This window comes from Caretta caretta, chromosome 13, assembly GCF_965140235.1.
Source record: "Caretta caretta isolate rCarCar2 chromosome 13, rCarCar1.hap1, whole genome shotgun sequence".
NCBI classification, from domain to species: Eukaryota; Metazoa; Chordata; order Testudines; family Cheloniidae; genus Caretta; species Caretta caretta.
In genome coordinates, this window is record NC_134218.1 from 10,986,503 (window position 1) to 11,001,692 (window position 15,190).

Genomic DNA, 15,190 nt, shown 5'->3' on the forward strand with positions numbered 1-15,190 from the left:
CTAAAGTGATCAACAGGTGGGCCATTTCCAGCACAAATCCAGGTTTTCTCACCCCCCACCCCCCCACACAAATTCACTCTCCTGCTGGTGCTAGCCCATCCAAAGTGACAACTCTTTACATAATCAAGTCGGGCTATTTCCTGCATAAATCCAGGTTTTCTCACATCCCCCCCACCCCCATACACACACAAACTCACTCTCCTGCTGGTAATAGCTCATCTAAACTGACCACTCTCCAAGTTTAAATCCAAGTTAAACCAGAACATCTGGGGGGGGGGGGGGGGTAGGAAAAAACAAGAGGAAACAGGCTACCTTGCATAATGACTTAGCCACTCCCAGTCTCTATTTAAGCCTAAATTAATAGTATCCAATTTGCAAATGAATTCCAATTCAGCAGTTTCTCGCTGGAGTCTGGATTTGAAGTTTTTTTGTTTTAAGATAGCGACCTTCATGTCTGTGATTGCGTGACCAGAGAGATTGAAGTGTTCTCCGACTGGTTTATGAATGTTATAATTCTTGACATCTGATTTGTGTCCATTTATTCTTTTACGTAGAGACTGTCCAGTTTGACCAATGTACATGGCAGAGGGGCATTGCTGGCACATGATGGCATATATCACATTGGTGGATGTGCAGGTGAACGAGCCTCTGATAGTGTGGCTGATGTGATTAGGCCCTGTGATGGTGTCCCCTGAATAGATATGTGGGCACAATTGGCAACGGGCTTTGTTGCAAGGATAAGTTCCTGGGTTAGTGGTTCTGTTGTGTGGTATGTGGTTGTTGGTGAGTATTTGCTTCAGGTTGCGGGGCTGTCTGTAGGCAAGGACTGGCCTGTCTCCCAAGACTTGTGAGAGTGTTGGGTCATCCTTTAGGATAGGTTGTAGATCCTTAATAATGCATTGGAGGGGTTTTAGTTGGGGGCTGAAGGTGACCGCTAGTGGCGTTCTGTTATTTTCTTTGTTAGGCCTGTTCTGTAGTAGGTAACTTCTGGGAACTCTTCTGGCTCTATCAATCTGTTTCTTTACTTCTGCAGGTGGGTATTGTAGTTGTAAGAAAGCTTGACAGAGATCTTGTAGGTGTTTGTCTCTGTCTGAGGGGTTGGAGCAAATGGGGTTGTATCGCAGAGCTTGGCTGTAGACGATGGATCGTGTGGTGTGGTCAGGGTGAAAGCTGGAGGCATGCAGGTAGGAATAGCGGTCAGTAGGTTTCCGGTATAGGGTGGTGTTTATGTGGCCATTGTTTATTAGCACTGTAGTGTCCAGGAAGTGGATCTCTTGTGTGGACTGGACCAGGCTGAGGTTGGTGGTGGGATGGAAATTGTTGAAATCATGGTGGAATTCCTCAAGGGCTTCTTTTCCATGGGTCCAGATGATGAAGATGTCATCAATATAGCGCAAGTAGAGTAGGGGCTATATGGGACGAGAGCTGAGGAAACGTTGTTCTAAATCAGCCATAAAAATGTTGGCATACTGTGGGGCCATGCGGGTACCCATAGCAGTGCCGCTGATCTGAAGGTATACATTGTCCCCAAATGTGAAATAGTTATGGGTAAGGACAAAGTCACAAAGTTCAGCCACCAGGTTAGCCGTGACATTATCGGGGATAGTGTTCTTGACGGCTTGTAGTCCATCTTTGTGTGGAATGTTGGTGTAGAGGGCTTCTACATCCATAGTAGCCAGGATGGTGTTATCAGGAAGATCACCGATGGATTGAAGTTTCCTCAGGAAGTCAGTGTGTCTCGAAGGTAGCTGGGAGTGCTGGTAGCGTAGGGCCTGAGGAGGGAGTCTACATAGCCAGACAATCCTGCTGTCAGGGTGCCAATGCCTGAGATGATGGGGCGCCCAGGATTTCCAGGTTTATGGATCTTGGGTCGTAGATAGAATATCCCAGGTCGGAGTTCCAGGGGTGTGTCTGTGCGGATTTGATCTTGTGCTTTTTCAGGAAGTTTCTTGAGCAAATGCTGTAGTTGCTTTTGGTAACTCTCAGTGGGATCATAGGGTAATGGCTTGTAGAAACTCGTGTTGGAGAGCTGCCGAGCAGCCTCTTGTTCATATTCCGACCTATTCATGATGACAACAGCACCTCCTTTGTCAGCCTTTTTGATTATGATGTCAGAGTTGTTTCTGAGGCTGTGGATGGCATTGCGTTCCGCATGGCTGAGGTTATGGGGCAAGTGATGCTGCTTTTCCACAATTTCAGCCCGTGCACGTCGGCGGAAGCACTCTATGTAGAAGTCCAGTCTGCTGTTTCGACCTTCAGGAGGAGTCCATCTAGAATCCCTCTTTCTGTAGTGTTGGTAGGGAGACCTCTGTGGATTAGTATGTTGTTCAGAGGTATTTTGGAAATATTCCTTGAGTCGGAGACGTCGAAAATAGGATTCTAGGTCACCACAGAACTGTATCATGTTCGTGGGGGTGGAGGGGCAGAAGGAGAGGCCCCGAGATAGAACAGCTGCTTCTGCTGGGCTGAGAGTATAGTTGGATAGGTTAACAATATTGCTAGGTGGGGTGAGGGAACCATTGCTGTGGCCCCTTGTAGCATGTAGTAGTTTAGAAAGTTTAGTGTCCTTTTTCTTTTGTAGAGAAGCAAAGTGTGCGTTGTAAATGGCTTGTCTAGTTTTAGTAAAATCCAGCCACGAGGAAGTTTGTGTGGAAGGTTGGTTTTTTATGAGAGTATCCATTTTTGAGAGCTCATTCTTAATCTCTCCCTGTTTGCTGTAGAGGATCTTGATCAGGTGATTCTGCAGTTTCTTTGAGAGCGTGAGGCACAAGCTGTCAGCATAGTCTGTGTGGTATGTAGATTGTAATGGATTTTTTACCTTCAGTCCTTTTGGTACGATGTCCATCTGTTTGCATTTGGAAAGGAAGATGATGTCTGTCTGTATCTGTACAAGTTTTTTCATGCAGTTGATAGATTTCCACTCCATACGGCTAAATGCAGTGCCTTGCATAATGACAGGTTTCAGAGGAACAGCCGTGTTAGTCTGTATTCGCAAAAAGAAAAGGAGTACTTGTGGCACCTTAGGTCTCTAAGGTGCCACAAGTACTCCTTTTCTTTTTGCGAATACAGACTAACACGGCTGTTCCTCTGAAAACTATGCAGACAGGTTGCTAAAATTCTGCCTCAGAGAATGTGATCAATTAACCATCAACAGCAACACATAATGTGGGTTTTTTTAAATAAGCTATTTTCTTTAACTTAAAAACAAACAATTTTCAGTAACATGATACTAATATTTTATTAAGTGTTTTTTCAGTTCTCAAGAAGTTACATTTTGCTAGGCAGGTAGGCTGCTATACTTCTGCCTTGGGGACAGAGCCTTCCTCCTGCATAACAAAAAGATCTACCCTCCTCCACGCCCCTTGAGCCACAGTATCAAGAGAAAAAGAGTACTTGTGGCACCTTAGAGACTAACCAATTTATTTGAGCATGAGCTTTCGTGAGCTACAGCTCACTTCATCGGATGCATACCGTGGAAACTGCAGCAGACTTTATATACACACTGTGTGTGCATATAAATACTCTCTGTGTGTATATAAAGTCTGCTGCAGTTTCCACGGTATGCATCCGATGAAGTGAGCTGTAGCTCACGAAAGCTCATGCTCAAATAAATTGGTTAGTCTCTAAGGTGCCACAAGTACTCTTTTTCTTTTTGCGAATACAGACTAACACGGCTGTTACTCTGAAAAGTATCAAGAGAGCGGGACAGAGTTTCTCTCTCTTGTTGGACAGCCCTGCCCCCTGACGGTGATCAGTGTCTCCCCACAGGCACGCACGCCCAGCCCCCCTCCCATGGCAGTGATTTGCATCTCTGAAGCTGCTCCAGGTACGCTGGAACAGATGTGCTGCCTAGGCTGCCGGGGGAGAAAGGCGTGTGTCCCCCCAGATTTATTTTGCGTTTTTCTGCATGGGGGGCACAGAAATATGCAGGCCATATGAATTCTCCGCTCCCAAATGGGAGCAGAATTCTGTCTGGAGTAAGATTTGTCCCCAGTTCTTAATGGAGAAACCTGAAATTGGCCTGGATACTAAGACCATGGGGTCCCATGCAGGCCTGTAAAGACACAATGTGCAGCTCCAAACAACTATGCTGGTCAAAAGATTCCAATCTTGCACATGGGGTCCATGGACTCCAAGAATGGGATCCACATATACAGATACTCAAAGATGTGGTGGATTCTCCTTATCTTTATGTCTTTTTTTAGTCAAACACACATTCACACCTATGGCATTGTGTAAATAATATGAGTAATGTGCCTCAGATAAATCAAGTGAAACTCCATTTAACTCAAGTACACCGATTTAAAACTTCATAAGGGTTTGTCTACATGGGGAAACTGATTGGAATAGCTAGTGCATAATAACTCTCCATGTGGAAACTCTTATTCCAGAATAAAAGTGTCCACACAGGGAGTTTTTCCAGAATTGCTATAGCTCTTTAAATTCACATCCTACTTTACTCTGGAATAATTTACCTGAATACACAAGCCCCAAGTACAGAACCTGATTCATGGTGTCAGAGGCATCTTCATAATAAAAGCTTGGCAGAGCAGCTAACTGTAACTATCATGACTCAGCTGCTTATGGTATTTTAAGATGGTTTTCTTGTGCATAAGTTCATTGTTATGGTAACTACCTGTCCTACAGCCCACAGTCACTAAATCCTTCTGTCTGATTGCTTTTATCATGTATGTAAATCACTACTACTTGCTTTATTCCTTCATCTTGTAGTAATTTATAGAACAAAGGGTTGCCACGTTCTGTTAAATCTTTTGAGCTGCTGTCACTTGGCACTAGCAGGCTGATCTTAAAACTTTCCCTCGTTTCATTTTCTCTACTACCGAGAAGTTCTTTTCTTGTTGTGTTAAAAAACACAAAGGTTCAATACATAGACAATACTATTTCCTGAACCATTTTTAACAGAGGTGAGGCCAAGATGAAAAGTCCAGATCTAGAATTCAAAAATCACAATGTTCAGATCCAGGGTTTTGATTTAAGCTCATTTTTAGTTGTTGTTGGGGTTTTTTGTTTTTAAACTCAAAAATGTATAATTGAAACTTATTAAAGGGACAGATTTTGCCTGGACCTTGCACAGAGAGGTGCATTTCCCTCTTGTTGTGTCCCACATGCAAGAACCAAGGATTTATAATCACTGTGCTCTCCCTAAGGGCAAGGACTTCGTGGTGCAAGCCACCCTATATAAATCTGCCAATCCATGGTTCCCACCCCTCACCAGCCAGCTGAACTACATTTTTTACTTTTACACTTCACTTTCATGCATTGTTTTTTTCTCAGTTGTTAGGGAAACACTTAACTTCTCCCCTTGCAATTTAATGTTTAGCTCTATACTGCCACAAAGACAATTTAGGATTTAAAGGTAATTGATCTACTTCCCCAACAGTCTGATTTGGTGCCCTCAGTACTATGACCCAGGTTTGCCTCAAGGAATGACACTTTTTGAAGACACTTCTTTTGTGGGGCCTACAAGAAATATGGTCCCTTGAAATATGTGTTAACTACTTACGGTAAACAATCTGTTCCATGCTGTATTTAGCTGTGACACTGAGTACATTTCCCAGACCTGAAGAGCTCTGTGTAGCTTGAAAGCTTGTCTCTCTCACCAATGGAAATTGGTCCAATAAAAGGTATTACCTCACCCACCTTGTCTGTAATACCCTGGGACCAACATAGCTGCAATACTGCATACAAGAAATGTGTCAGTTAAGTCTTCTACTTATTCATTCGTCTGTTTTTTTTAAATCATTGTTCCATCATACTGTGAACTAATCTTTGATGAATAACTCTGTGATCTTATTGATATTGCCCCTCTCCTATGTCTGCATCCCACAATAGTATCCTACTACCTCCCTCATTTTGTCTTATCTGAAATCAGTCTGCCAGCTCTCCTGTAACATGGATTTTTTTTATCTCTATTGAGAAGCATCTAGCACACAATTAATAATGCCACATGCTGCATAGTAATCCCCAGTTGTGCACTACATCATAATAGTTTGCCTTTATATAGCACTTTTCACCTGTAGATCTCAAAGTGCCTTACAAAGCTGGGTAAAATCATTAGCTCCATTTTACAGGCAGCTGAAGCACAGAGAGTACAAGCTCTGTTATAATTAGGGCTATGATTCTATCATGGAAATTGTGAATTTGAATAAAGTCTGTGAAATCTTGGAAATGGCTATCAGAATACATTTGATTAGGCCCCCAAACCAAGTGGTGTTCTGAGCGGGCACATGGGATCAGAGTGTCACTCAAAATTGGCCCGTTTACCCATAGATGGGTGGATGGGCCAAATCTAAGTGGTGGTGCAACCCTGTGCGCCAGGTCACAACACCTAGAAGGGGGAGTCCAGCCCAGTAGGACAGGAGCTGCGGCTGTGGAGCGAGTTTGCTCTCCAGTATCCACACCTGCTAAGGTCTCACCTTTCAGCACCCCCCCATACTCTTGTGTATGTTGTGTATTTATGTTGATGTAGCAAAAACTACATTATTTGGTGAGCTTTCCATGACTTTTCTGCCATGAAATGTATTAAAAATTGCCATGCCAAAATTGTAACCAAGCATCTGAGCCATACTAGGAAAGTGCAGTGCTCAAGCAGGGGCCTTTGGAGACATTATGCTTGCTGAAGTTAGGAGCAGGCATAATGTTTCCTGTAGCACTGAGGAGAGCATGGTCAATGAGGGCCCCTATGATACCCACAGGACGACATGTATAGTCTGTGCTTCCCAGCCTTGAAACTGGTCATTGTGTAAGGCCCTGGCTACACCCCAACCAAACAAACAACTCTCTCTTGAATGATGCATACTGTTGGTGGCACTAGCTAGCCTCCCTTCTGCTCACAGAGCACAGACCGCCAAATCATAGTTGCCTTCTGTGCGGGAATATTTTGGCATAGAAAAGATTCTTTTCAGAGTAGCAGCCGTGTTAGTCTGTATTTGCAAAAAGAAAAGGAGTACTTGTGGCACCTTAGAGACTAACAAATTTATTTGATTCTTTGTTTTTCTCTCCTCATTGCACAACCATAATTTGGCCAAGAAAGATTTATCCAAAGTCATGCAGCAGAATCAGGAATAAAATCTAGGCCTCTGATTCTTCACCCTTAAATTAATCCCTTACACCATAGCTGCCTTCCCTTGGTACCTTTGACTCTTGGCCCTTCAATTAATCCCTTACACCATAGTTGCCCTCCCTTGGTACCTTACAAAGCTCTGAGGAACACCCACCTCTCCATTCCCTCCAGTTTTTACCCCATTATTCTTAAGGCTCAATATGTTACAACTATCCTCCTTCCAGCCAATGAAAACTGGACTAGACCCGCCTTGAGTGTCTGGTAATAGGTCACAACAGAGCAGAACAGCATGTGGGATGCTGAGTGGGATGAGAAATAAGACAGAGACTGATTAAGTCAAATACACTGGATTAAATTCTAGCAGAGTACTATATACAGCCAGACAACCTGTGCACAGCAGGGAACCAAGGGACAGAAAATTTCCACTTATAAGCTCCCTTCAACTCATGTTGTTCTGCAAGCTACAATATTTTGGTAGGGAAGAGACCATCAAATAATAATAATTAAAAAAAAAAAAAAAAGAAGAGTAGTGACTTAATCCACCAGGTTCTGTTATTCCTGTCTTCTCAGACTGGTGATTCTCTCATCTTCAAATGACCACTGGTTCCCACTCTGTAAAATTCCAAAAGTGGCCATGCATTGAAATCACTGAGTGCCTCTTTTAACATATAGCCCTTAACACATCAATGGCTTCCAAAGGGAGGAAAATGTCTGTTAGATAGCATCACAAAGCCAAATAGTCTGAAAATATATTGTGATAAATCTTAACATTAAAATGTTAACTGTATTTACAATGTTACTTTTTCCCCAAGATGACCTATGAAACTCAACCAATGGCACAGAATAGCACTGCATAATTTTAATATTAGAAAATTTAAGTGATCATGTGAAAAAAAACATTTGATAATTTGCAAGTAGAGTATTTTCACCTATTTATGCTTTAGACGGTATCTCGCAAGTCACTGAAATATGATACTGCACAGGGGTTATGTTTCAGTAAATGTGATTGTAAATGTCAGTCTCCCTAGGTTTCATGCAGTTGTGCTTTCATCAGTTGTCAAGGAAACACTGGGTCTCTCCCCGTTGTGCATTAATGTCTAGATTTTCATTTCCATAGCTACAATGAAACTTTAGTATTTTAAGGTAACAGTATCATGACATTAATTTATCAGCACTTATTAGTTATTACAACCCAGCTACTGAAAATTACATCCGTAGTTTTGCAGTTACATGTGTTTGTACATGCAAGATCCCATATTTGCACATGCTAAGAAATCTGTCTACCTACCCAGGCTCTGTACATCAAATCCTCTCTGAAATCAGTTAACACTTACAGGAGAAAGCACTCTGTTTTCACTTTTAAATTTAGGTTTCTGCATATGCTAAAAATTAGTGCATGCAAAAACTGTGGGGACAATTTTATGTGCCCTTGATCTTCACAAGTTACTCATGGCTCCTTATATTACTACAATGAGATGTGACAGATGCATTTTCTTTGAGCTTTACTGATCATGTGTGTATGCATGAGTGTCACATAGCACTGACTAAACTCTCAAAGTCCTGTTCCAGTATAAAACTGGTCTCTATGAAAAATCTGAGTTGGATTCTCTAGAAACAGTCTCTTTAGCTGTCCTAAAGTCCTGGTTAGGAAACGATAGGTATCTTAAGATATTACAGCTCCTTTGAAAATCTGACCCTATGTAAACAAATATTATTTTTATTTTGTTGTTTTAACATCCAGAGACGGCTGGACCTAGCTGGATGAGTGACGTGGGGAAGAACAAAAGGAACCTCCCCGGAACATCTACACAGGGATGGGCCTGATCCTGATCTGTGTGTCCCCTTAGTGTTAGGAACCAGGAGCATTAAAACTGAAAACAGACAGACATCCTAAAATGGTTATGCCATAGCCGTGACGAACTTTCACCCCAGCTGGCACTGTAACTGGCTCCTGTGGGGAGGAAAAACTGCCTCTGAATATACTCCCCCAATGTCACCAGAAGCATTCTGTATTTATGTGCTTCTCTGAGGCTATTACTAGGAACTGATACTTGTGTGGTGTCCCTTCCCTCTCTCTGCAGCTCTGCCTAATTAAGGCACAACAAAGCCCTTTGTGTTTGGCGGGCCAAATACTATATTTAGGGGGAAATTGTGAAAAAAGAATGCAAGCAATGCACATGAAAAGCCTCCTGCTCTTTTGCTTAACAGAATTTCACTGAACTGTGTTGGTTATGTAGAAAACATTCAGCTATGACTGGCATCTTGCTAGGGCAATTTTGCTGTTCAGGACTAGTGTGAAGTACTGTATCAGAGACAGAAAAAAAAATTCAGACACTAACTGAGTATGCCAGTAAGGCAACGTATTAACATATTTAATTGTCTTCTATTGTTCACCACAGTAACAGTAATTGCAATGCACTTAAAGAATTTTATACCATACATAAAGACGATGCAAATGTAAAACAGTTACATCCAAATAATGGCTAACTTTGCTTTAAAAAGAACTGCAACTATTCAAGTATAATGTCTTTAATTGTCCAGAGAGCGGGAACTTAGGGCCTGGCTACACTTGCAGATGTAGAGCGCTTTGAGTTAAACCAGCCTTCGGAGAGCGCAGTAGGGAAAACGCTGCAGTCTGTCCATGCTGATAGCTGCAAGTGTACCAGCATGGCCACATTTGCAGCACTTGCAGCGGCACTGGAAGCGGTGCATTATGGGCAACTATCCCACAGAGCACCTCTTCCCATTCTGGCGCTGTGGCTTGTGGGTTGGGGATGGGAGGCATTCTGGGTCCTGTCCCAATGCCCCGTGATGCAGCAGTTCGCATCCCAGCAATCCCTGTGCTTCCGTCCACATTTGGCACCATCTTTCAATGTTTTTTGTATTGCGCGCTCTGTCTTCCCTTTCAGTCTGCAGGAATGGAGCCCAAACTGCTGAGGAATATGCTGACGTTTGGCAGTCGAGTTACTCAAGATCAAAATGACAGTGAGGACTCCGATGATGATATCGACTCGAGTAATGCATACAACACGAGATTGTTTGTGGCATTCACGGACATGCTCACCACCGTGGAACGCTGCTTTTGGGCTCAGGAAACAAGCACTGAGTGGTGAGAACACATCATCACGCAAGTCTGGGATGAAGAGCGGTGGCTGCAGAACTTTCGGATGAGAAAAGCCACTTTCATGGGACAGTGTGATGAGCTCGCCCCCCACCCTGCAGCACAAGGACATAACACTGAGAGCTTCCCTGACGGTGGAGAAGCGGGTGGCTACTGCAATCTGGAAGCTGGCAACTCCAGACAGCTACCGATCAGTCACTAACCAGTTTGCAGTGGGAAAATTGAGCACTGGAATCATGTTGATGCAAGTTTGCAGGGCCGTTAATTGCATCCTGCTCAGAAGACCCGTGACTCTGGGTAACGTGCATGACATTGTGGCTGGCTTTGCACAAATGGGTTTTCCTAACTGCGGAGAGGCAACAGATAGGACGCATATTCCAATTCTGGCACCAGACCACCTAGCCTCCAAGTACGTTAATCGGAAGGGGTATTTCTCGATGGTCCTCCAAGCGCTTGTGGAGCACCGTGAGCGTTTCATTGACATAACGCAGGCTGGCCCGGAAAAGTGCATGACGCATGCATCTTTCAGAACACTGGCCTGTTCAGGAAGCTGCAAGCTGGGACTTTTTTCCCAGACCAGAAGATCACCACAGGGGAAGTCGAAATGCCCACTGTGATCCTTGGAGACCTTGCTTACCCTTTAATGCCGTGGCTCATGAAACCCAACACAGGGAGCCTTGACAGCCTCAAGGAGCGGTTCAACAACAGGCTGAGCCGGTGCAGAATGACTATGGAGTGTGCTTTTGGCCGTTTAATGGGCTGCTGGCGCTCTCTGTCTGGGAAGCTGGACCTGGCCGATGACAACATCCCCGCGGTTATATCCATAACATTTGTAAAGGGAAAGGTGAAAGATTCACTCAGGCCTGGAACTCGGAGGTTCAACACCTGGAGGCTGAATTTGAACAGCCAGAGAACAGGGCTATTAGAGGGGCCCAGTACGGGGCTGCAAGGATTAGGGATGCCTTGAGGGAGCAATCTGAGGCTGAAAGCCACCAGTAATGTTTGGTGCCCTGCACGGGAGTGAAGTGCAGTGGTTCCAATGTTAGTAGGAATCTGTGTTTGCTATGCTGACTTGCAGTGCCTGTTTCTTCCCTGGACTAAGGTATCTTTTACTTTATGCAATAATAAAGAATATTTTCAAACCCAAAAAATCCATTTATTGAAAAGAAACACAACTGATTGGGAAACAGAAAGGGTAAGGGGGTGCGGTGGGGAACAGTACAATCACAGATTTGTGTATCTGCTTTATCATATTCAGCCTTCCTGTCTGGAGTGCTGTGCAATGAGTACTGCACTTCAGGATGGCTATTATGCATGGTAATGGGGGTTGAGTGCAGTGGGTAAGGGTTGTAGTTTTCAGGGCTGGATGGTGAAGCTACAGGTCTTGGAGGCAGCTGGTGGTGATAAGAACCCGGATGTTGGGGAAAGTGGGTTGAAGGTGACATGGGGGCACCAGGGAAAGAGTTTTGGGACAAGGGCTGCGGGTGGGGGGCAGGCACAGTAGTGCTCTGCCTGCATGGCTACGAGCGCCTCGATCGAGTCCATTTGGTGCTCCATAATGCTTATCAGCCGCTCCGTGCTTTGCTGCCAGAGCTCCGCACTTTTGTGCCGGTGTTCCTCATTCTGAGGGCGGATCCTCCTTTCACTCTCCCTCGACTCCTGAACTTTTTGATTTTCATTAAGGGACTGCTGAATGACTTCATGCAGCATGTCTTCTTTGCTTTTACATGGCCTCTTCCTAATTCGCTGGAGTCTTTTGGCCGGTGATAACACGGACGGCTGACATCTGTAAAGGCAAAATGCAACAACACTTAACAGAGGCAGCATTGTTCACACCAGACAGAGCAATGATTCCCCTGTACTTAAGGGCAAGCACAGTCTATACAATAGCATAATTTGCCCGTCCCAAAGCAAGCGCACATAACCCACGGGAGCCCCAAAATGGTGAGTAAGCACAGAGTCAAGGGGGACTGATTGTTTCACAGCCTTACTGTCCTCTGGGTTTCTGTGCCTTGGGGAGGCCCCTATACTGAACACTCTCCCCACGTTTTCCACAGGAGTTCATCCTGGAAAATATATCGCTGCTGAGGGTGACCTGGGAAGCAAGGGAGGGTCTTCTACTACAATGCGGCTTCTGGCCTGGCCCATATGCAGCTTGCCTGTGTGCAGCAATGGTCCCCCCGCCCCTCACGGCACAGTGGTGCGGACATGTTAGCCTGACTGGGACAAGGACCACAGTGGCTCTCCCGAAAAACCTGCGCAAGCGCATTGCCCAAGTTCTGGATGAGACCTTTGAAGAGATCACTGAGGCCGATTACCGCAATGTGAGAGAGCACATCAATGCCCTATTCCGCATCTAGGCATGCATGCAGCCCTAACCCTCCTCGCACCAAGATCCCACACCGAATAACTTCCTTCCCAAAATAAAAGCCGCTTACCGGGAAACTCCTCTGGTGTTTGTCCTTCCCCAAGCACTGGCTGCTGCGACTGGGTACCTTTCTCCTGGCTCGAGAACAGCTCCTGGCTGCATGCATCTGGGGATGCCAGGGTGTCTTCCTCCTCCTCAGCACCTTCGCTCCTGCTTTCCTCCTCCTCCTGCCTTGTTGCACTGGGCTCTGAAGTGTCCCTGTTGGTACTCGGCATGAAGATGGGGTAGCCCCCCAGTATTGCGTCCAGCTCTTTGTAGAAACAGCAGATTGCGGGGGCAGCACCAGAGCGGTGATTTGCCTCACAGGCTTTGCGGTAGGCATTCCGCAGCTCCTTCACTTTAATCCTGCACTGCACTGTGCCCCAGTCATGGCCCCTTTCCATCACGTCCCTTGATATCTGTCCGAAGGTATCGTAATTCCTATGGCTGGAGCACAGCTGGGACTGAACAGCTTCCTCCTGCCAATAACTGATGAGGTCCAGCACCTTGCCATTGCTGCAAACTGGGGATCGCCTGGTGCATGGAGGCATGGTCACCTGGAAAGATGCGCTCAGAGGACTCCACGCCTGGCTGAGCAAATAGGAAGGGGATTTTCAAAATTCCCAGAGAATTTAACGGGCGGGTCTGATGGTTGATCACCTGAGGGCAGGGCAGTAGAGTTCAAAGTGATGACCAGAGTGGCTAGAACAGGCATCGTGGGACACTTCTGGAGGCCAATCAGAGTACATTAACAGACCAGGGTGTCCACACTGGCGCTGCGGTGCTCCAGCAGGGGCGCAACAAACATTAGTCCACTCACCAAGGTGGATTACTAAGAGCGCTCTAGTCTCGGAGTCCGGGCATTCTACGTGCCTTGCCAATGTGGATGCGTCGTGAGTTAGAGCGTAAGGGGCTGCTTTAATGCGCTCTAACTCGCAAGTGTAGCCATGCCCTTAGAAACGTTTTCATGGAGGACATGAGGATTTGAGGTCTTATAGGTTTGTACCATACATGTAGTAATTAATTTTTTTAAATGTTTAGCTCTAACCTTAGCTTTTGTAATGGAGCCAATCAGAGCCCTTAATAAGGACATTTATAGAGCATTTTATTTCATCTGTTTTTTATCTGTTTGTATGCTGCTACTGACTAAGAAAGGATAGGACTGTTTCCAGAAGCTACAAGTAGCAATCATAATAGCACCTTCCATTCGAGCTCAAAGCACTTTACAAACATGAATTAAGCCTCACAACACCACTTTTAGAGTTGGTATCAAAGCAGCAAGATTTTTATATCCATTATACAGAGTGAATCTATAGCACCACTGGAAAGAGAACCCACAATCATGACTTCCTATTCCTTGGGTACATGATTTATCTTCCCAGCTGCAAGAAAAAGATATATGATAAAATAAGTCCTGTTACTCTAGATTTTAGTTCTTTGTGTCACTGTAAACCATTGGACAAATTCTGTCTTCAGATGCACTGCTGCAGATCCCACTGACTTAAGTTACACATGTCCAGCTAATTAAAAATACTATGAGAACTGCTAAAGATTATACTACAGTGTCGAGGGTAAAAATAAATCACCTTCCTTGTTTCACACTTTAGAAACCAATGTCCAATAATGATCCATTTAAACTAAGAAAGAGAAGTGATCATCTCAGCAATTTAAAAAAAAACTTCAAAAATTAAATAATTTTCCATTCTTTTAAGCACTGTACATAATTATTCCCATGACAAAAGGATATGACAATTTGTACCTACTTACATTGCCACATGTGCTGCTATCTACACTATCATTTGTCCATATATTAAAGAAAAATGCTCCAAATTTACTTTGTATTCAGTATTCATTTATAGGTCTTGCCATGGCACTCATCATTGTAGTATGCAAGCACCATTCAACAATTAAAAAAATTAGAATATCTGTACACAAGAAGGGAAGGGATTAAATAGTCATAATCTACATTCACTGTAAAGGTGATAAATTGGGTGGAATATATGGTATCTGTATTTCCTCAGTGTTCCAGTTCATTTCTTCCTTGCCTGATGTCTTTATGCTTTCAAACTTTGGCAATTTGCCAGCGTGCTGTTTCAGTCACCCACGTGGGTGGTTATCTAGATATTCATTTCTCCATCATTTCTGCTTTTGCACAGTTGAATAAACTCTGACTGAAAGATGTTCATACCTTCAGAGTATACCCAAATATCCTTGGTCAAATGGTATTTTAGTTGAATAGCCTTGCAATATAAATAGGAAGAAAATTAGGAAGGGAGAATTTCTACTTTCAATATGTTTCATTCTTCATCTAAATGTTGAATGTTGCTGTCAAATTCTGAGGTCCAGCCCCCAAATCTTTATATGCTGAACACATCTGCCTAATCAATAAATCCGATGCTACCTTTATTACGATCAGGTGGGAATAATATGTGTAGACCTGTATTATGCTCAAGTGATTTCCACTCAAAGTGCTGTACAAGCATATATATACAGCATCACTAAGATGTAGAAATCATTAGGAAAAAGGACATTTTGGCCAGAGACAACAGGAAAAAGCCCTACTCAGCAACTGAACATG

At 44.1% G+C, this 15,190-nt stretch overlaps 1 long non-coding RNA gene across 1 annotated transcript in view; it reads left to right on the forward strand.

Annotated features, from left to right (window-relative positions):
- The window catches only part of LOC142068807 (uncharacterized), a 65,613-nt gene extending 51,179 nt beyond the window's left edge, over positions 1-14,434 (forward strand). Inside the window, exon 3 of the long non-coding RNA XR_012664686.1 lies at positions 8,826-14,434. This is a non-coding gene — a long non-coding RNA (uncharacterized LOC142068807). The remainder of the gene's footprint in view (positions 1-8,825) is intronic.
- Positions 14,435-15,190: the final 756 nt, after the last annotated feature.